At 37.3% G+C, this 22,973-nt stretch overlaps 1 long non-coding RNA gene across 2 annotated transcripts in view; it reads left to right on the top strand.

Annotated features, from left to right (window-relative positions):
• Positions 1 to 22,973, top strand: part of LOC104870159 — a 51,100-nt gene that overhangs the window by 9,776 nt on the left and 18,351 nt on the right. Inside the window, exon 1 of one of the 2 annotated variants that reach the window (XR_782455.3) lies at positions 18,968 to 19,061. The exons of the other annotated variant lie outside the window; for it this stretch is intronic. This is a non-coding gene — a long non-coding RNA (uncharacterized LOC104870159). Of the gene's footprint in view, positions 1 to 18,967; positions 19,062 to 22,973 lie in introns of those variants that run through there. 2 annotated transcript variants of the gene reach the window in all.

Below are 22,973 nucleotides of genomic sequence, written 5' to 3'. Positions count from 1 at the left end.
TTTTTTATACAGGGTCTTGCTGTGTAGTTCAAACTGTCCTTGAACTCACTATGTAACCCAGGCTTGAACACTTGGTGAACCTGCCCCAGGGCCTCCTGAATGCTGGGATTTCAGGCTTGTGCCACTACACCTGGCAATTTTTGTATATTTTAACTCTCTCTTCTCTAAAGACTTGGTTTTTCTTCCAAATGAATAAGCAGAAATAAAAAAAGGGAAATGTAAGCATATAGTACATGCTATAGATAACAAGAGGCAAATGAACCTTTCACTAACCTAATTAACCCAAATTGTTCATATTTGAGGCCAGTCATAACTTGAGGGTCCAGTGTATTTTATTCCTTTTGCTGCCACTTCCTCATTACTCTGTGTTGTTGTTTTTGTGTTGTTTACTGTCATGGGGATTGAACCTGGGCCTTGGGCATGCTAGAGAATGTGTATCCCTGGCATGATTCCTTTCTTCTTCTATAGAATAAGATACAACAAACTCCATGCCTTTACTTTTCCCTCAAAACTCTGCCTTTTGAGGGTATTACTTCAAAACTGTCCCCTTTCCTCTTAGTCAAAGCTTACTATAGAGTTTTAATTCAGTTGTGGTACCTATTTTCATTCATTCACTGAACAAATAGTTATTTTTTCTTAAATAAGAGGAACTCTTATAGGTATTGGAGATACAACAGTAAAAATGACAGAAAAAGTTTAGGCCCGTGTAGATACTTGTGGAAAATACCAGTAGTAAACAAATCAGTATATTCTTCGAAGAAAAATAAAACAATGAAAAGGAATAAAAAGTGTCATTTTATTTTGTTTTTTGTTTACCAGGAATCAAACTCAGTACCTTGTGCTTGCAAGGCAGGTGACAGAAACACTGAGCTAAATCCCCAGTCCAAAAGTGTCATTTTAGATGGAGCAGTCAGGAAGGCCTTTTGGAAAGAGTGAGCAGAAAACCTTATTGAGGCGGGTTGGGTTAGCATAAATGGTCTGAGATGGCAGAGTCCTTGGTGTGCTCAAAGAACAGCAAGGAAGCCAGTAGGGTTGGGGCCAGCCTTGAAAGGAAAAGTAGGAGGAGGTAAGTTTTGGGGGCATAGCTAAAGGCCAAGATAATAGAGGGCCTGGTAAACCATAAAAAGAACTTGGATTTATTCCAGGTTGGTGGAAAACATTTGGAATAGTGGAGTTAGGAGATCAATTCCCTGCTTTAAAAAGACCAGTCTCCATTGTTGAGAATTAACTATAGGGAAGCAAGGAGATGAGTCAGAAAGCTCACTTAAGGGCTGGATAAAGGATGAAATAAAGCAATAACGGAAGAGGTGGTAAGAAGTGATCGGTTTCTGGATATATTTCAAGGTAGGAGAAAAAGAATCTGTTGATGATGTGAGAGCTAAATAAGAGTCAGGGATTGTAAGAGTTTTAGCCTATGTAAGTAACTAGCTGCATGATAGAAACTTTGCAGAAGGAGCAAACCAATTTGAGAAACAGATACATAATCTAGGTTCAATTCCACATTTTAACTTTAAAAGTGATTAGACATCCTTTTTTAATAGTAAAGCATTTATTAGTACATTTTAGGCATACATGCTGATAACACTCATTTTAGGGAATTTACTCCTATACAAGATATATCTAATTTCTTTTCCCGTATGTCCCCCTCCCCTTAAGCCCACTCTCCTCCCTATATACAAAAGCTTTGTTTCCATTTTTCCTTCTATTTTCACTTTTTTTCTTATCCCTTCTTTCTCCCACTCCCCTCCCTTGTTCCCCTTCCCATTTGAACACTTTCTTCCCTTTTCCCAATGTCTATTATACATTTGAGTCATTATTTCCACTTTTTGTTTCTCACACCAGAGAACACAGTATTTAAACATGTGTCCAATTTATTTCACTTAAGGGTATAGTCTCAACGTCCATCCTTTTGGCTACAAATATCTGAAACTTGTCCTTCTTTATGACAGAATAGTACTCCATTGAATTAAACACACACACACACACACACACACACACACACATCTTTATCCAGTCACCAGTTGATGGGCATTTGGGCTATTTCCAAGAGTTAGGTATTACAAACTGTGCTTCTAGGGCTGGGGATTTAGCTCAGTGGTTCTGGCACCTGCCTCGCAAATGCAACGTCCTGAGTTCGATCCCTGGTACCCCCCCCCCAAAATACACAGTGCCACTGTAAACATAGGTGTCCTTATATCTTGGTGATACAATGCTTTTAATTCTTTGGGACAGTACCAAGAAGAGGAATAGCTGCAACCTTTACTTTTAGTTTTTTGAGAAATCTCCACCCTGATTCCAACAGTGGTTGCCCCAGTGCACACACACTAACAGTGGAGAAGGGTTCTTTTTTCCCCGCAACCCCTCCAACATTTGTTCTTGGTTGATTTATGGATAACTGCCATTCTTTCTGGAGTGAGAATGGAATTTCAGTGTTGTTTTAATTTTCATTTCATGAATGACCAGTGATGTTGAAATTTTTGTCATTTATGTATCTGCTGTTTCTACTTCTTCATCTGAGAAGTGTCTGTTCGTTTCAGATACCTATTTTTGGATTGGGTCTTTAAATTCGGGGGTCTGATTTTTTAAAGTTTTTTATATATTCTAGATGATAGTCCTTTGTCCGATGAATAGCTGATAAAAAATTTTTTTTCACTCTGTGGATTTTCTCTTCACTCTGTTGGTAGTTTCTCTTAGTGTGCAAAAGCTTTTTAAGAAAATGAGATTCCAGTTGTTGATTCTTTGTAGTATTTCCCATGCAGTCTGGGATGATTAGACGACAAACTGAAGATTTTTTTACTGGAAGGGCTGGGGATTTAGCTCATTGGCACTGTGTCTGCCTTCCTGAGTTTGATCCTCGAACCAAAAAATATATACATTTTTGACTAGAAAATTAAGCACTATCTTAGATTCACATCTAATCTGGAGAGAAAAATTTTAAACCCAAGGATTTTTTTTTTTCAATACCGGGGCTCAAACTCAGGATCTTGCACTTGCCAGAAAGGCAGTTTTGTTTCTTAAGAAAACAAAAAACAAACAAGCAAATAAAAACTCAAGCTGGATGTGGTGGTGCACATCTGTGATCCCAGCACTCGGGAGGCTGAGGCAGAAGGATTGCTATGAGTTTGAGGCCAGCCTGGGCAACATAGTGATCTCTAGGATAGCTTGAACTATCAAGCAAGACCCTGTGTTTAAGAAATAAGATAAAATAAAATTAAAATTAAAAAACACTCAAACATTACAAGAAACTTGCATTCCAGTTTTTCTTAATCATTGGAAAATAATAACCAAAGTTGACCCAATGACATATGAGAATGCTGATCTAATGCCCCATCACTACCTTTAGTACCTGTAAAGGACATTTTCCTTTATAAACAAACAAGCAAACACACAACATCAAAATCCAGAAATTAAGTGTAATATATGTTATAGCTTCTATCTAAATGTCCCCAGAAAGCCTCATGAGCTCACAGGTGGGGTTGTTTTAGAGCTGGCTGGATCTAAGGTATAGGATACTGGAATTAAGGCTGTGTGGTACTAAATTAGTCTGCTGTTTGGTTTAGCACAGTTCTGGGCGTGAATAATGGGAAGACCCATCTATAGCCTGGATAAAATATAAAGGGAGAGAGGGAAGGCAGGCTTGCTGCTTTTTTACTGCTGGCTGCTGGCTGCCTGCTGCGCCATGAACTGTTTCTCCTTTATGATGCCTCTCTGCCATGCCACCCTGCCTTAGAGCCAGCCAAGTATGGACTGAAATCTCTACAGACTTGTGAGCTGAAATAAGCCTTTCTGCTTTTAACTTATGGGTGTTGGGTATTTTGTCCAAGAAACTAAATATAACTAAAGTAGCATATTAGCTACCACCTAATCATCAGACAAACCTTGTTCAAATCATAGTGTCTATAATTATGTCAAAATTATTTGGTTCAGGAGCTTGTGCTGCATTCATCTATTTTGTCTCTTTACTCTCCACTCACAAACCGTTCTTTAGTCTTTAGTTTTTGCAACCTTTCCACTTTGGAAGATTGCAAGCCATTGATTTTGAAGTGTATTCCTTACTTCTGTTTCTTTGATGTTTCATCGTTAGATTCAGATTAAGCATCTTTTTAGGAATATCACAGAAGTGATCCTGTGTTGTTCTTATTGTCATGTTATCCTGTCATGGGGTGGGTGCACGATTTCAACATGTCTCATAGTTGATGGTATCCATTTGAAGCACTTAATTAAGGTGATGTCTTACAGGCTTTTCAATTTTATTCTCTTCCCTCTTTAATTAATAAGTATTTTGCGGTTTGAACCTATGTAAATACCCTACTCTATCAAACTTTCAGTTATTTATTTATATATGTCTGTATTGATGTGTGGTTTGTTATTTAATGGGTTATAATCTGTTTCTATCACTATTTAATGTTCAGTTGTCCCAGATTTTGCCAGTGGACACCCCTTCTAGCTGGTGTCTGTGTCATTCTGACTTGTCCCTGCCACACTTGGGTACTTTGCTTTCTGTCTCAGCACAATGTTCCAGGTTTATCTTATATTTTTGTTGCCCCGGTACTGGAATTGACTATTTCTCCAAGAGCCCTGTTTATTACTATGATAGAGAATGGTATCATAACAACAAATCTAGGCCGGGGATTTAGCTCAGTGGTTCTGCTGCCTACCTAGCAAGTGCAAGGATCCAAATTTGATCCCCAGTACTAAGAAAAAAAATCAAAATGCTAGATGTACTCAGTTGTTATTAGCATACTGCCACTCCTGGGAATATAGAAATATAGGTAAAATAAGCACTCACTTTTATATCTATATTTATTTCTATTCCTACATATCCATCAAGATATATAACTATGCAATCACATAAATAACCTTCTGTTTCACCCAACATCATAGACCTTATTCTAACTTTCTTCTTTTCAGTCCAAAAGTGAAGAACCTGGCTCTAGCTTTGTAATACATTCACTTATATCATCAACTTCACTGCAAGTAATGGATCTTCCACTGTCACCACTACTCCTTTCCCTGCATAGATGCCTCCCTCACCCCACTCAAGCTCTGACACCCACTCCTTCCTACCCCTCTTCATTCTGCTAAACCTTTGACTCTGTGTGCCTAGCTAATGCCTTATGACACGTGGCCTTGTGCTCATGCTATGACTCTATGCTAAGCAGTCCTCTTTTTTAGGCACCCCCTTTCCCATACTGAGCTCCACAACCCGGTGAGCCTCTGCGATTCTCCACAACTCAGACCCAGGCCAATCTTATTTTATTCCTCCTAATAGGTTTGAGAACAAATCATTAATGAAGAGGAGGAAAGATAAATAAAGAAAATGGAAACAGAAAAAGCCATATGTATGAGTATAGTTTTTGAAGCCATAAAAGCTGAGAGTTCCCAGGGGACAGGGGAAGACAGAGAAAAGGAGAAGTGAGCCTTGGGACACTCCAACTCTGACATTTATTTGTAAAAGTAATGAGGGGAAGCCAACAAAATAGGCTGTGAAACAGGCAAAAAGATAGGGAAAACCCAGGAGAGGGAGGTTTCTTGGAAGCCAGCGTAAAATGTGTCCCAAGATTCATGTTAAATATTGCTAAGGGGTCAAGCATGATGAATGCTGAGAATTTGTCATTGAGTTTAGTGATTTGTAGGGTAATGGTACACTTGATAAGAATGTTACCAATGCAGTATTGAGCACAAAAGGCCTTATTCAAGATAGAATGAGACGATGGTATGAAGACAAAAAATACAGATAACTCTTATGACTTTGTAAAGAGGACTAAAGAAATGGGAGAGTTTCTTAAGAGGGATATGGGTTTCTTTTATTAAACACGAGATATTAAACATACTTGTATATTTGCAATAACGGTTCTACTGAAAGGAAATAATTAAAATGAAAAGAGATAGGACAATTTTAGGAGCAAAGGAGTATAGAACCTAGAGCTCAGGTAAAGCATGACTCAGTCAGGAACAGTTCAGCCTTCATATAGGAAAGGAAGATAAAATACAAGAAAGTGAGGAGAAATGATGAGAGACTGAGAAAATTCTCTTCTCTTTTTATCAGTGAAAGAGAAGCAAGGTCATCAGCTGAAGCAAAGAGGGAGGAGGAGGTTTGAGGACCTTATCTAAGAGAATGGAAGCGTCAAATGACCAGAATTACTGCGCAGCACAGATAACCCACTTGAGACTTGAGATCATGATTTTAAATTGAGTTCCGTCAGCATGGTACAGCAATTTGCTTTTCTGTAGTTGATTAGGTACACAATTGAGTAGAAGGGAAAGTGTATGTATTTCACCGGGCTTGGGATCTTGCCAAGCAAATACCAAAGGAGAGAAGGGCAAGGGTGTGAAGTGTATGAACTATGACTGCTCAGAGTACAAACCATCTCATGAAAGAGCTTGAAAATATTAACCTTTTAATGTGTAAGTTTATTTTTAAAAATACTAAAATAATTACAAATAGTTTTGCCACATATGTGTGTCTATATAGAAAACATAAATATATAATATATTTTTCTATGACCAATTGCATTTGAAAATGATGTTGTTTATGTGTTCAGGAATTATAAAAGCTCAACAAATCCAAAAGTCAATGTTATCTTTCTCAGTATTGTCAATATATAACTGTGGGTTCTATAATAAATAGCTATTGTTTTTTACTGTAAACTGAATGCAATTGAGAAATTTCTGGATTAAATGTTTCCCTTTACATCGTAATAATTTAAATGTTTCAAGTCAACCTCACCCTTCTGTTGTGTTCTGAAGTACCAACAGCTTAAATAAGTATTAGTTTATAATTTTATTATCTCATGCTAAGATAATATAACCAAGCCAATAGGGGAATACATTAGTACTGTCTGTGTGAAAATAGCTGTGTGTGTATCACATTTGACAAACAAATGTTTGTTAGGCTTCAATCTTTTTTTGAACTAAGTAGGCCAACCCTTTTGTGTATTCATTCATTCATTCACAATTACTCAGAAATTGCCATGAATTATCTGGAGGTAGGCACAAGAATATGCCTTCTACCCCCAAGAGGTTTTCTCAACAGTAGGCCACATGAAACACTCACACAAATAACCCTATAAAGCAGTATATGACAATGTCACATTGTTGATGCCAACTAACAGCTCAATGATATGGATATACACAGTAGCATAGTTATTCAGAGAGGCCGCTAGAGAAGACGTAGTGTTTGAACTGGCACTTAAAAGATGGTGGAATTTTGAAAGATGGAGAATAGAAAAAAATGTGTTGCAGGCAGAAGGAAAAACATGAATAAAACAGAGGAAGTAAAAAGGAAAAAAAATGGGTGAAAAGAGTCACATGATTTAGAAATTATTTTATGGCAGTACCAAAATGGATCAAATCAAATTTAGGTAAAATAAGCTTTTAAAAAAATTCTCACAGATATATCAGGGTTCCACAAATATGTGGAAGAGGAACTGGAAAGTTAAAAGCAATCTTCAGTCTGAAGATGAATTATCTGTCATTTCTATTTTTCACTATTTCTTTTTTCTTTCTTGTTCCACCCTGATGTGTCAATTCAGGTCCTCTAAGAAACCATTACCAAAATATATGCATAAAGTTAAAAACTACTTTATCCCTTAATATTGGCTCCTAATAATTTTTCAGGATCTCTTTGATACATTTCAAACAACCTGGAGGGAGAATTTGATTGGTCTAATATTTTTTTAAGTTTTGTTTTTGTTTTTTGAGACAGAGTCTCACTGTGTAGCCCGGGGTGGCTTTAAACTCATTATGTAGCCAAGTCTGGCCTCAAACTTGTTATGATCCCCCTGCCTCAGCCTCCTGAGTGCTGGGATTGCAGGCACACACCACCATGCCCAACTCACTTCTGCCATCTTGTATTGGCTAAAGCAAGATACAAGGCCCATACTCAAAGGGATGGGGAAATTTCTCAACACATATGCCCATAATATGCATTAGTAGATATTCAAGAAATATTTACTGAACAAATGGTAAGAAGACCTTTCTTCCTAATCATTGTGTGTTCTTTGCAGTGCAACCAACTGGTAAATTTTATCCTTCATGTGCTGGGGGCCGGAAGTCTCAAACTATCCATTCTTGTCTTTTGTTTCAGGCTACTAAGTGATAGATCCAAGAATTTAGGGCAAGAGGAAGCCCAAATGAGAGTTGCAATGAGAAGCTCAGCTGGCCCCACAAAAACCTTATTCAGATCCTGCACATAAAAACCTGAGAAAGTGCCTGTTTCAAGCCTAGCTACCTGGACTGGAGGCAATAGACCTTCATTATGGATAGAAAAAGACTTCAGGCATTTATCAGGGAATGGAAATAGCCTCTTTTGATGCCCCCACTAGCTTTATTAAGATATAAATGGCGTAGAATAAATTGTATATATTTAAAGTGTACAATTTGATACTTCTTGGCATATTTATAAACCTATGACAATATTATGATAACCAAAATAATGAATATATCTATGACTCAAAATGTTCTGATTTCCTGTGTGACCCCTTCCTCTTGGCTTTCCCTGTTTATCCCTACCTCAGGAAAGTACTTGTTTTCTGTCATAATAGGTTAGTTTGCATTTTCTACAATCTTAAACAAAGTCACGCATCTTTTTGTGGGGGGTGGTCTGGTCTATTTTGCTCAGCATAATTGAGATCTATAAACATTGTTCTATGTATTGATGCTTTTTCCTTTTTATTGCTGAGTAAAAAATACATTATATGGACATTCTATAGTTTATTTATTCATGCAAATAATGATGGGCTTTTAAAATTATGGTAGCAAAATTTTAACTCCTTTTTTATGTAAATGTCTATGATTTTACCTACCGTATAATATACTTTGTTATAGGCTGAATTATCTCCTCCCAAAATTCATATCATGAAGCATTAATTCCTAATATGATTATAGTTGAAAGTAGGGCCTTTAAGCAAGTAATTAATGTGAAGTGAGGTCAAGAATGGAACTTCTAGAAAAATGACAGAGAAGTGAGTGACAACTCAACCTCTCTGAGATTCACACTCCACACACTGGAAAATAACAAGTGGATCCCTAGGAACCAGGAAAGATTTAATAGGAATATTATGACCTACAGAGAAATTGGAGAGACAGAACACAATGCAGAGAAGGGAAGAGATGGTCTACACCCAGCTCCCAACTCCTGGCTTCACTCCCAACTTCATGGCTCATAGAAAAGGGAGACTAAATGTACAGACACAAAGTGAAAGCTGGGACTGTAAAGGACCTCAAGGAGAAACACAGCAGGGGAACAGACCAGTTGGTGCTGTGATCTGCTAGGAGAGCACAGGATCCTGCTCCCACATGAGTCCTTCAACAGGCAACAGCTGGTGAGTGACTCCAGTCCAAACACCCACCACATCGCTGAAAAGAGTTCTTAGTCAGACACCATTCCAGGGAATGGATTATTGTTTGAACCCAGGACGCAGAGAAACCACAGAACAGCTTTACCTTAGGGCTGCCAGTGTTACATTCCCACAGTGACTAGGTGCGAGACAGCTGCAGGAAACAACCACAGTCAGAGAGTGGGCTGGAAAGAGACCCCCTCCAGCCCTATGAAGGATTTGAGCTAAAGGATATAAACCCTGTCCCCACAGCCAGAGGCCAGGCTCAGCCTGAGTTGCTCTGGACTTGAAAGTCACAACCTTTGTGCCCTCTCCCTAATCCTACTGCATGCTGGAACCTGCATCCAGCACGGACCTGGAATCTGACTGCCTTCTTTGTCTACCAGCATGAGCAAGGACGTGTTTGGACTTGAACACTGTCCCAAAATCGTATATCCTAGAAGAAAATCACTCACTCAAAATCCCACAGAGAAAAAAAACAATTCAGTGAGTATACGGGGCTTTTGCTTCTTCTTTCCTTTCCTCCTCTTCACCAGTTTATTGGGGCTAGGAAGTTTGCCTTTGTCCTTTTTTCCTTGCTGCTTATATTCTTTTTTTTTCCTTTTTCTTCTCTTTTTAAACTTTTTAGCCTTTAATTTTTTCCTCTTATTTATACTCCACATATAATTTCTTTTTCCTCCCCCTTGTTCTTGTATCTTCTACTTCATCTCAGTTTTTTTGCTCCTTTGGTGTGGTCCTATAAACATCTGTCCATTCCCCAATAGGATCCTTTGTCCCATTCTTCATTCTCATATCATAAATTTTAAGGTTGCAGATTTTTCCTCTTGCATTTCCCTGTTCCCCATTCCTTATGCCTTTAATAATATAAGCATAAAATCTTATTTCTTTAGATCAATGACTGTTGAACTAATAAAAAGCTAGCTGGGCTAAACAAAATAATACCTAACATGAATGACCAATTTTAGCAAAGAGAGTAGTCAAGGAAAAGGTTTCCATTAGAAATACAGGAGATTAAAGATCATATTGAAAGTATTGGCAGAAGCAAATAGTGTAAGGACAGAATTTCAGAACTAGAAGACAAGGATGCCTTCAAAGATCAAATACTCAGAGACACCTCAAAAGCAATAAAAGAACATAAAAAAATGGGCCCAACAGCTGTGAGACAATACAAAGAAGACTAAGCATTATTGGAATAAGTGAAAATTCAGAAAATAGGACATATGGCATAAAACATTGTTCACAGAAACAATGGCGGAAAACTTCCCAAATATAGGGTAAGAAATAAACATAGAGATAAGTGAGGCATACAAAACCCCAAATAGGTACAACCAAAAGAGAACCTCTCTGCATTACATTCTATTGAGAGTACTAGAAGCTCATCACAGGGACAAAAAAAAAATCTTAAAAGCTATTAGAAAAAGGCAACAAATCTCATATAAAGGTAAACATTAGAATCACAGCTAACTTCCCTACAGAAACCTAAAAGGCTAGGATGGCTTAGAGTAAAGTGTTCCAAGTCCCCAAAGATGAAATTTCCAGCTCCAACCTATGTATCCTGCAAAACTTCCCTTCAAAATTTATGGAGAGGGCCAGGATTTAGCTCAGTGGTTCTGCCACTTGCCTCACAAGCTCAAGATCCTGAGTTCAATCCCAGGTACAAAAAAAAATTATTTTATGGAGAAATCAGGTATTTCCTCATTACCAAAAATTCTCATGGATGTCCTAGAAAGACAATGAAGCCAAGAATGCCAATAAATCAAAAAGGATGAAGATGCCTGGTGGGATGAGCAGCGAGCCAAAGGAAAAAATAAGGAATTCAGCAACAGGAAAATAATGCAATGGTAGGAATAAATCGGTACATTTATGACTCTAAATGTGAATGGTCTCAGTTCCCTAATCAGAAGACAAAAGGTTGGCAGAATGGATGAAGAAGCAAAACTCAACAATGTGCAATGTATAAGGAACACGTTTAATTCAAAAAGCAATTCACAGCCAGGCATGGTGGCACACGCCTGTAAGCCCAGAACTTGGGAGGCTGAGGTAGGAGGATCACTGCAAGTTCGAGACCAGCCTGGGCTACATAGTGAGTTCCAGGTCATTCTCAACTATATAGTGAGACCCTGTCTCAAAAAAAGAAAAAAAAAAGCAATTCACAAATTAAAACTCAAAGGATAGAAAGCAATATTCTATGCATTCAGAACATGGAAAAATAGGAGTAGCTATCCTAATTTCAGAAAAGGTGGATTTCGAGTTAAGCCTAATCAGAAGAGACAACAAAGGTCACTATATATTAATTAAGATTCCAACAGAAAGACATAACAATTATAAATATACCTACAAAAATACCTACAAAATACCAGAACACCCAACTTCATAGAACAAACACTAGTAGATATAATACAAATAAATACAGTTATAAAGGGAGACCTCAATAGCCCACTGACAAATCAACTATACAGAAAAATCAACAAAGAAATATCAGAGCTGAACCAAAACTTCTAACAAATGGACTTACTATCTACAGAATTCACATTCTTTTCAGCAACACATCAGACTTTCTCAAAATAGACTACAGAGTTGTCCATAAATCATGCTTAAGTAAATGCAAAAGAATCAAAGTTACCCCCTGTATATTGCAAGGTCATAGTGCAATGAAACTAGAAAACAACGGCAAACGAAACCACAGAAACTATGCAAGCACATGGAAATTGCATAGTACCCTCTTAGTAATCAATGGATAACAGATGCAATTAAGGAAGAAATTAGATAATTCCTACAATCAAACAATACTGAAAATACAACGTACCATAACCTATGGAACATAGTGAAAGCAGTCCAGAGAGGGAAGTTTATAGTAGTGACTGCTCACATCAGGAAAACAGAGTGAGCTCAAACAAATAATGTAATAATATACCACAAGGTCCTAGAAAACAAATATAACCCCAAACCAAAATTAATATGAGAGAAAATTGTGAAGATAAGAGCAGGATTTAAGTAGAGAATCAATGAATTGAAGAGTTGATTCTATGAAAGAATAAACAAAATAGACAAACCCATAGCCAATCTTATCAAGAAAAGGAAAGAAAAGACCCAAAAAAGAGCAGATACTAACACAAAACTCTCTTTTCAACAAACTAAGATAAACCAGCAGTATAAATGAAACAAATTAGCATATGTATTGAATTGTTTTTGAAACAACAAAATATGTAATTTGGGGAAGTATTTGAATTTCACCCAACTTCCTATTTATCTCTTCTATTTTTATCGCTTCCCCTCTGTGTGTGTGTGTGTGTGTGTGTATACACACACGCGATATATATATATATTGCAATATTTGAGCTTGTATGTCTGACTTATTTCACTTAACATTATGTTCTCAAGTAGTATTAATTTACCTATGTAGGCCTCAAGTTTATCTTTCTTCATGGCACCATAGTACTCCACCGTTTATAAACACTATATTATCCTTATTCATCTGTTGATGAACATATACAATGTTTCCAAGATCTAGCTATTATAAATTGTGCTGCTATAAACGTGGGCATGCATGTATCCCTGTGATATGATGATATATACCTAGAAGGGGGACAGCTGGGTCAAATGGAATTTTTATTTTAGGTTTTGGAGATTTCCATAGGGGTTGTACTAGTAGTTTACATTTCCAGCAACAATGTAGAAGAATTTCTTTTCTCATATTCTCACCAGCATCTGTTATCTTTTTGGTTTATGTCTTGTACTCTGAGTAACTATGTGAAGATAATGATGCACACAGGATGAACTATTGTTTTTCTCTCATTTTTTATGAAACCTATATTCTAATAAAATGGAAAATTCAGATGGAAAGGATGGATTCCTAGATATAGCTGAACTACCAAAGCAGAACCAAGAAAATGTAAAAATCCTGAACAACAGTCAATGAAATTGAAGACATAATTTTTTTCTTTTTTATTGAGTTTATTGGTACAATCTAGGTCTATAATACAGTTACATTCATTACTGAGATCCTGTACCTTCACATGACAGGTCTTGGTTCTCATTTTTTCCCCTTATCCCTGCCCTCTCTTCACCCCCTCTTCCCCTCCCCATTAACAAACTCTTTACTTCCATTTTTTCATTTTCTCATATTTTTCCTTTTCCCTTATTTCCTTGCCCATACCCTTCCCCCTTTCCCTACACCTTTACCCCTTTTCTTCCCACTTCACACTCTTACCCATCCCATTAGGATCTTGTGTACTATTATAGTTTTTCACACCAGAGAAACTATTTGGTATTTACACATGTGTGACTTATTTCACTTGAGTATATCTTCAATATGTGTCCATTTTCCTATGAATGACTCTAATTTCTCATTTTTTATGGCTGAGTAGTATTCCATTTTATAGAAGAACCACATCTTCTTTATCCATTTTCCAACAGATGGGCAAATGTGCTGTTACCAGGTTTTAGCTATTACAAACTGTGCCGCTATAAACATAGGTGTGCATATATCACTGTGATATGATTCTTTTAAATCTTTTGGAAAGATACCCAGCAGAGAGATGGCTGGGTCAAGTGGAACCTCCAGTCCAAGCTCTTTGAGGTATCTCCATATTGATTTCCATAGTGGTTGCACTAGTCTGCACTCCCACCAATAATGGAGAAGGGTTCCTTTCTCCCCACAACCCCGCCAACATTTGTTATTGTGTGATTTCTTGATAGCAGCCATTCTTTGTGGGGTGAGGTGGGATCTCAGTGTTGTTTGCATCTGCATCTCTCCAATGACTACTGTTGTGGAACATTTTTTCATATATTTACTTGCTGCTTTTACTTCTTTGTCTGAGAAATGTCTGTTCATTTCAGATGCCCATTTTTGAGTTAGCTCTTTATATTTGGGGGGGCTGATTGTTTTGAGTTCTTTATATATTCTAGATAATAGTGCTTTGTTTGAGGAGCAGCTGGTAAAAATTTTTTCCCACATTTAGGTGATCTCTTAGTTCTGTTGATGGTTTCTTTTGCAGTGCAGAAGCTTTTCAATAAGCTGAGATCCCAGTTGTTGATTCTTTCTGCCAGTTCCTGTGCTACTGAGGACTTGTTCATAAAGTCTTTTCCTATGCCAATGTGAAGACATAATTTTTTAAAAAATCAACTAACAAAAGGCCAGGTCTTGACAGATTCATTGCTAAATTTTGCAAGAACTTTAGAGAAGATCTAACACTAAAGCTTTTTGATGAAATTGAAAGGAAAGCAGTACTCCCTAAGACATTTGTAAAAGCAAGCATTACCCTGATTCCAAAACTAGAAAAAGATCCAACCAAAAAAAAAAAGTACTGCAGAGCAGTATCTTTAATGAACATAGACACAGAAATCCTCAAAAAGATACTGGCAAACAATGCAGCAAATCATCGAAATGAGCATGCATCATGACCAAGTAGGATTCATTCCAGAGATGCAGGAATGGTTCAAAATACATAAATCAATAAATGCAATATGCCATATAAACAGAAGCAAGAACAAAAATCACATGATCATCTCATTTGACAAAAAGCAACATCCATTTATGATTTTTCTTAAATCCTGAAGAAAACAGGTATTGGCAGGTCTTTATCTCAATCAAATAAAAGCCATCTATGACAAGTCAACATTATACTAATGGAGAGAAGCTGAAAGCTTTTCTGCTAAAATCAGGAATAAGACAAGGATGTCCACTATCACCACTTTGTTCAATATAGTTCTCAAAACATTAGCCAGAGCAATTAGATGAAAGAAATAAAATGGATATGGATAGGAAAGGAAGAAGTTAAACTATCATTATTTGCAGATGGTATAATCCCCTACAGAGAAGACACCAAAAACTCCACTGATTCCTAGACTTAATAACCAAATTCAGTAGCATAGCAAGGATAGAAAACCAACACTCAAAATTCAATAGTGTTCTGTACACCAATGACAAATTCACCTAAGAAATTAGGGAAACAATACCTTTCACAACAGCATCAAGAAAAGTAAAATACTTGGAAATTAACCTAACCAAAGAAGTGAATGACCTCTACAATGAAAACCACAGCACTCTGAAAAAAGGAGATTGAAGAAGACATCAGAAAATGGAAATATATTCCCTGTTCCTGGATATGCAGAATCAATATAGACAAAATATCCACACATCCAAATCTGTTATATAGATTGAATACAATCCCAGTCAATACCAACAGCATTCCTCACAGAACAAGAGAAAGCAATCCTAAAATTCCTATGGAACCAGAACAGATCTAGAATATCAGAAGCAATTCTGGACAAGGACAAGGCAAGGGGAATCACAGTCCTGGACTTCAAGTTATATTACAAAGCTATACTGATAATAAGTTTTTTTTAAATGTATAGTATTGCCAAAAAAAAAATGTACTTGTGGATCAGTGGAACAGAATAGAGCGTGCGGAAACAACTCAAAGCACACTCAGCTACCTTATCTTTGACAAGGGCCTAATACTTTCACTGGAGAAAATACAGCCTTTTTACTAAATGGTGCTGGGAAAACTGGCTATCTACATACTGAAGACTGAACCTAGACCCATACCTCTCACCACTCACTACCTAAAATAAAAATGGATCAGAGATCTAAATATTAAAACAGAAACACTTAATCTGTTAGAAGACAAAATAGGTAAAGCTCATAGATGTAAGCAAAGACTTTCTGAGTAGATCATCAGTTGCACAAGAAATAATGCCAACAATCAACAAATGAGATCACATCAAGTTAAAAAGCTTCAGCACAGCCAAGGAAACCAACAGAGTGAAGAGACAGCCCACAGAATGGGGATAAAAACCTTCTGCCAGCTACTCCCCAGACGAAGGACCGACATCTAGACCATATAAAGAACCAGAAAACATTAGACCTCCCAAATTTAAAGACCCAGTAAAGAAAACGTGCATCTGAAATGAACAGACATTTCTCAGATGAAGTACAAATGGCCAATAAATGCATGAAAAAATGTTCAACATTTCCAGCCATTTGAGAAATGCAAATTAAAACAACACTAAGATTCTATCCCACTATGGAAAAAAACGGCTATCTTTAAGAAATCAAATAATAAACAAATGCTGGTGAAGCTGCAAGGAAAAAGAAACTCTCTTCATTGTTGATGAGAGTATAAGCCAGTACAACTACTATGGAAATCAGTACAGAGATTCCTCAAAAATCTAAAACTAGAAATTCCACTTGACCCAGCTATTTTCCTTTTGGGTATCTTTCCAAAAGATTTAAAGATAGCATTTTAAAGTGATATATGCATACCCATGTTTATAGCAACACAATTCTTAATAGCTCAACCTTGAAAGCAGCCTTTACGTCCATCAACACATGAATGGATGAAGAAAATATTTATACACAGCGGAGTACTACTCTGCCATAAAGAAGGATACACTTCAGTCATTTATATGAAAATGGGTGGCCCTTGAGATCATAATGTTAAATGAAGTAAATCAGACATGCGAGCTTAAATATTACTTGGTTTCTCATATATGAAAAATGCAATATATGAATAAATTACAAAATAAAAGACAGACAATAGGAAGAAAAAAAGAGAGAGCAGTTACTGTAATCCAGTACGGCCAATGTATCTAAAAGTGTACCTTGATTTAGTATAATTGTTTTATGTGTTTTATATGTTTTATGGTCTGTTAACCTGGCTGTTATGTTTTCATGCGACATAACTTGATAAAGACTTATAAAGAAATGTGATGCTAGCAGCAAAAAAGAAAAATAACACAATGAACAGACCAAAATATGGTCTTAAATTCATAGTACTGTAAGTAGTGGAAAAAATAGGTTTGATTGAATGTTCCTCTTGAAAAAAGGGAACTAAAATTATGAAACCAGTTTTATGACATATACACTTCTAAAATTTTTATTATAGATGATTAATTATGTAAGAGTACTTAGAACCAACAAGGAACAAATTAACTCAGATTTTATATTGTTTATATAATTTCACAATGAATATGTATTATGGCATGAAATGGCATTACTTTCCTTGTAATATAATCTCAATGCGAATTTTTTTACCAAAAAATTATGAATTAAAAAAAAAAAGTTAAATGAGGTCATAAGATTTGGACTCCAACCCAAGAGGACTAGACTCTTATAAAAAGAGGAAGAGAGCTGGGCCTGGTGGTGCACGCCTGTAATCCCAGCACTCGGGAGACTGAGGCAGGAGGATCACTGTGAGTTCGAGACCAGCCTGTGCTACATAGTGAGTTCCAGGTCAGTCTCAATTACATAGGAAGACCCTGTCTCAAAAAACAAACAAACAAAAAAATTCATTCTCCACTTGGTAGCCAGTGTTCTATTGAAAGCCAAAACCAGATTACCATTTCAGAATTAAGACCAACTTCCTTTATATCATCTAGAAAACCCTCCATAGCATGACCCCTGCCTCCATTTCACTAGTTCTCTCCCTTATTCTTTGTACTTCACCACACTAGCCTTTCTCTAAATGTACCCACTCCTTACAGCCACAGGACTATGAAACATGCCACATTCTCTATCTGAACTCTGTCCTGTTTGACTCTACCTCAGTCATCATTTCAAACCTACAGGGATCTTTTTGCCTAAGCAACTAACCTATTATGGACCTAAAATTACAGTGGTAATTTTAGATTTGTCTATATGACTCTTTGACTAATATCTGCTTTCCCAGTGCCTAATATATATAATATAATATATATGTGTATGTGTGTATATATGACAAGAACCATTCTGATATGAATAAATCTTCTACAGAAATCCATGGATGCCCTGAAAATATGTGAAACACTTTGTGCACTGGCTAGGTGTATCTTTTTATTTAAAAGAGGGGCCACAATGTATATCGTATTTTCATCTTTTAAAAGGAAATTGTGCTTAGTAGTTGATCCATTTTCTTATTTCTGGTTGGCCTAGAGCGCCCTCTTTAAAAGCAGAAGAGGAGATGGGGAAAATAAATAAAGGACCTAGTAGGTTTCTGCCATAAAATATAAGGTACTAACTCCATTGTACACCAGGGATGTATTATGTGAAAAAGGGAAATGTTTCATTTCCTCCTTTTTAACTGTTGTTTGTTGGTTTATTTTTGTTTGTTTCATTTTGTTTTGTTTTGTTTTTTAGATAGTCTTGCTATGTAGCCCAGGCTAATCTGGAATTCATGATCTTCCTGCCTCAGCCTCAAAAAGTCTCTTCCTCTTTATAAAAATGTGCCTGATCCAATGATTGTCTCCCAGATTCTTAGAATGCCAGAGCTTCCAGACTCTAATTTATGCAACTGCACTTAGAATGGAAAGCCCACCACCTGGAATTGCCATACTATCACCGTAGTATTCTAAACTGAAGCTACAAGATGGGAAAACCCACTAATGGCTATAGTCAGACCCGTAGACTACTACCCCGGAAGAAGGAGAATACAGTCTACAGTCTGTGCTGCAAACCATCGGCAGCAAGCTGGGCAAGGTGGCACATGCTTGTAATCCCAGCACCCTGGGACACTGAGGCAGGAGGATCACAAATTCAAACCCAACTCAGGCAACGTATGAAGACCCTGTCTTAAAATCTTGTTTAAAAAAGTGCTGGTTTTATAGCTTAGTCCAAAAGCCTTGTGTTCAATCCTCAGAAATGGAAGAAGAAGAAGAAACAAAAGAAGAAAGCAGCTAGAAATGAAAGTGTCACTTAACTCTCTCATGGGCAGAGAATTCCTTCATGAGCAGTGGCCACAGGTGGGTAAACTCAAAACAGGTGGGATGCAGCAACCCTTTCGCCTTTCACTTCTCCAGATACACAAGGAAGGCAACCCTAATGGGTGCAGCGGCACCTAAAGGGAGCAGGCCGTGAAGGAGGTCTTGTCAGGGAGGACATCTGAGCAGCACTTTCGATTGATTTTGTTGTAAGCTGTCAAGCAAAACTAATAGAAATCTTGATCAAAAGAGTTTGGGGAACCGAAGCGTAAGTAAGTGAGTATATTTCCCTCCAAGAAAATATGAAGCATATGGCCTGGCATCTGATTTGGCGACAGGACAGAATATCTGAAATTGGGACTGTCCAGAACAGAAAGAACATATGGTTGCTTCAAGCATGAGGTGTACTTGGGAGGTTCTGAAAGCTGAGAGGAGTGGGCCAGGGAAAGGGTGACCGAGTACACTGAGTGAATGTCTAACGTCGTCAACGTTGATTACAGAGAACTAAGATGTGTCTGCCAACCAAACCCCTGAGGAGTTTCCCTCTTCTCTCTGGTGTGACTGATACTAACAGCTTCCGGCAATGTCCAGTAAATAGGCTGAAGAAGTGGGTGATGATGGATTTTGAGCTAATATCAGACACGTGTCAGCAAAAATAGCAAAGCAGTTAGGAAACAGGCAAAAGATAGTAGTTACACTTCATCTAAACTCCCACCTTGTGACAAATGCCGGTATCATAGCTATTTTATTTAATAGGCCATATGGCCTATAAATAGAAGAAAAAAGCAAAAACGTAGAAATTTTACAGGTAAATGATATCTTTAAGCTAAAAAAAAAAAAATGATGCTGGCATAGTGGCACACACCTATAATCCCAGCATTCAGGAGGCTGAGGCAGGAGGATTGCCATGAGTTCAAGGCCAGCCTGGGCTACATAGTCATTTCAAGGCCAGCCTGACCTACAAATTGAGAGTCTATGTCAAAAAATCAAACAAAAATATTCATGGAGCTGGGGATTTAGCTCAGTGGCACTTTAGCCTGCCTTGTAATCACAAGGTCTTGAGTTCAATCCCTAGTTTAAAAAAAAGAAAAAAAAAATTCACTGCCATGTTGTGTTTTTATACATTGTGAAAGTGCAGTCATTTAAAATTACATCTATCTGGAAAGAAAGTCACCATACTACCAATAAGGTAGATTCTGAAATAATATGTATAATCTTGACTCCAAATATTAATAAATTGTATAACTATTGACATAAATGTTAACAAAAAGAAATACCACAACATTAGCAGCGGCAGAATTATGCATTATACTATTTGTGTTCCTGCGTTTTCTTTTCTTTTAAATAAAGATGCATTATTTTAGTATATGTGCTGCCAAAGCAAGCGCAAGATGCATTATTTATATAACATTTTAATAAACATTTTATGAACAGGGATATTTTCGTTGAAGATTTTCTCTCTAAAGCACTGAAAATCAAGGTACAGGAATATGAAAATGTCTTGAATGTGAAGCTCAGAAGGTTGCTTAATTATCTGGAAAAACAATGAAGGACTTTTATATGTGCTGCAAGACCATAATTAAGTGGGATTTTAAGTCTCCACATCTTGCTCTTTCTTCGAGGATAACAATTATTTATCTTAAAATTAAGCCAGGGATTTAGCTCAGTGGTGCTGCCGCCTACCTCACAAGCTCAAGAATCCGAGTTCGATCCCCGGTACCAAAAAAAAAAGCATTCATAAATGTGGGGGTTATGGGATGGGGGAAAAAAAATCAAAGATTTCTGACACAAACTTTACTTTTAAGTGATTTTACATTCTGTCAATGTGGTGTGCTTTTTGGTTTGTGTTTTTCCTTCTGGTACCAAGGCTCAAACTCACCACCTTGTGCTTGCAAGGAAAGCATGATGCCACTGAGCTAAACCCCTGGCCCTCACTCTGTGAATGTTTATCCCATTCTGTTGATGTTATCTGATGGTTAGTCTGAACCATCGGAAGTATCTCGAGATTTCAAAAATAAATAAGAACAGGCTGGGCATAGTGGCATACGCCTGTAATCCCAGTACTCGGGAGGCTGAGGCAGGAGGATCGCTGTGAGTTCGAGACCAGCCTGGGCTACATAGTGAGTTCCAGGTCAGTCTCAACTATATAGTGAGACCCTGTCTCAAAAAACCAAAAAAAAAAAAAATAATAATAATAATAAAATAAATAAAATAAAATAAAATGGCTGGAAAAAAATCAATCTTGAAGCTAAGCAACAGGAATGCACTACCCACAGAACTGAACTGATGAGGAAAGTGGGATAATGTGGCCAACGGGCCTGGTTTTCCTGACCCCGTGGTTTTCATATTTTCCCGGCCTTCTGTGATAAAACCTAGAATGTGCTGTGTCCTCTTACAGCTGATGCCACACATGCCAAATGCTACACATGTAACTTGCCCTTTGGTCACTTCCACACTGGGAACTCAGGTGTGCAGTAATCTCTGCTGCTTCCAGGGGTGGAACACAGAGAGGAGCAGGGAGAGTCACTCATCTCCAACTCCAAGTCAAAGTTCTCGCACAGATGTCTGCTTGAAATGCACAGCTCACACGCTTGCACCCTTCCTGCAAGGAAGGCAGACAAAGTATGCCAGCTTCTATTTCCACTGCAAAGGGCAGTCTCTGCTTACCATCAAGATCTGTATGTTCAGAAATCCTCTAAATACAAGAAGAAGTTCAGGTGGCCCGTGGAAGTGATCCGTCTCCACTCTGGTATCCAAAGTGTTTTTATTTATTTCAGACCAATGACATTCATCTGATGTATAATAGGTTCTTTGAATTCAAATTAATTTTTAAAAGTCAGATTAACAGATTAACAGAATGTTACCATGATATTAGTTATTTGGCCACGTGATTGTTTCTATCAATTATATACTACACAACCGTATGATGGAAATAATCCTATACTTCGGTTGTAAAAAAAGTCCTAACCTTGGCTCATCAAAAAAGATTTCTATTGTTTACCCAGAAAAAAAAATTTTTCCCTCATTTCTTTTCAATAATTCTTGAGAAGAAATAGTTATACAAAGGCTCGAGCATTTGCCAAGAAGAAATGGGGTTTAATGGAAACCTTCAATCTAGGACAAACCTTAAGAAGAGCAGTAATGGACAATGTATTCTGCAAAACTTTTTAGCCTTCATATTTACTGTGCTGTGGTCAAGTGGTCTGAGCAAAGGCGTTCAAGCAAGAGTTTGTGTATGTTTTTCTTAGTTGTGCATCTCTCTTACAGAGTGACCTTGAAGAAACCCATTAAGGTTTTTTGTTTTGTCTTAAGATACCAAACTCAAATGGGAATGCCTATAATTAATCAAAGACACAGTTTTTACTGATGGATGGTAAAGAATAAAATCCTGGGACAAGAATTCTGAATTTTCCTCTCATGATGTAGTTTGAGGTTTTAGCCATGTCGCTTAAATTCTTATGTCTTGATTTCCTCCATCTATGAGTGATACTAATACCTGTAACAGTCTCATTTTTCTTCAGTCTGTAAATGATAATAATATCTGCACTATCTATCTCAAATTATGTATCTGGCAGCATTTTAAAAGCAAGGGCTTATTATTGAATTTTATCTCCCAGCATTTTGTTAGTTTGTTTGCTGATTTGTTTTTGAGACAGAATTTCGCTGTGTAGTCCAGGCAGCCTGGCCTTGAACTCACACAGTCCAAGCTGGCCTCAAACTTGCAATTTCCCCACTCACTTAAACCTCCAGAGTGCTGAGCTCACAGGTGTTTGCCACTACACATGTGCCACAGACGCCACTGCACCTGGTGTCTTCCAGCACTTAATGCTGAAAATGTAGACTGTTGCTTTTGATTTTTATCTTAAAAATACGTCTCCAAAAATCAATTTTATTCTTTAGTGTCTTTTTATTTCTTTCCTGTACTAAAGATTGAACCTAAAGGCAAGCTCTCTA

Source organism: Fukomys damarensis, unplaced genomic scaffold (assembly GCF_012274545.1).
Source record: "Fukomys damarensis isolate Sample0158 unplaced genomic scaffold, DMR_v1.0_HiC HiC_scaffold_11, whole genome shotgun sequence".
Lineage (NCBI taxonomy): Eukaryota > Metazoa > Chordata > Mammalia > Rodentia > Bathyergidae > Fukomys > Fukomys damarensis.
The sequence above is the reverse complement of the archived record's forward strand: the minus strand, read 5'-3'. Positions and strand labels throughout refer to the sequence as shown.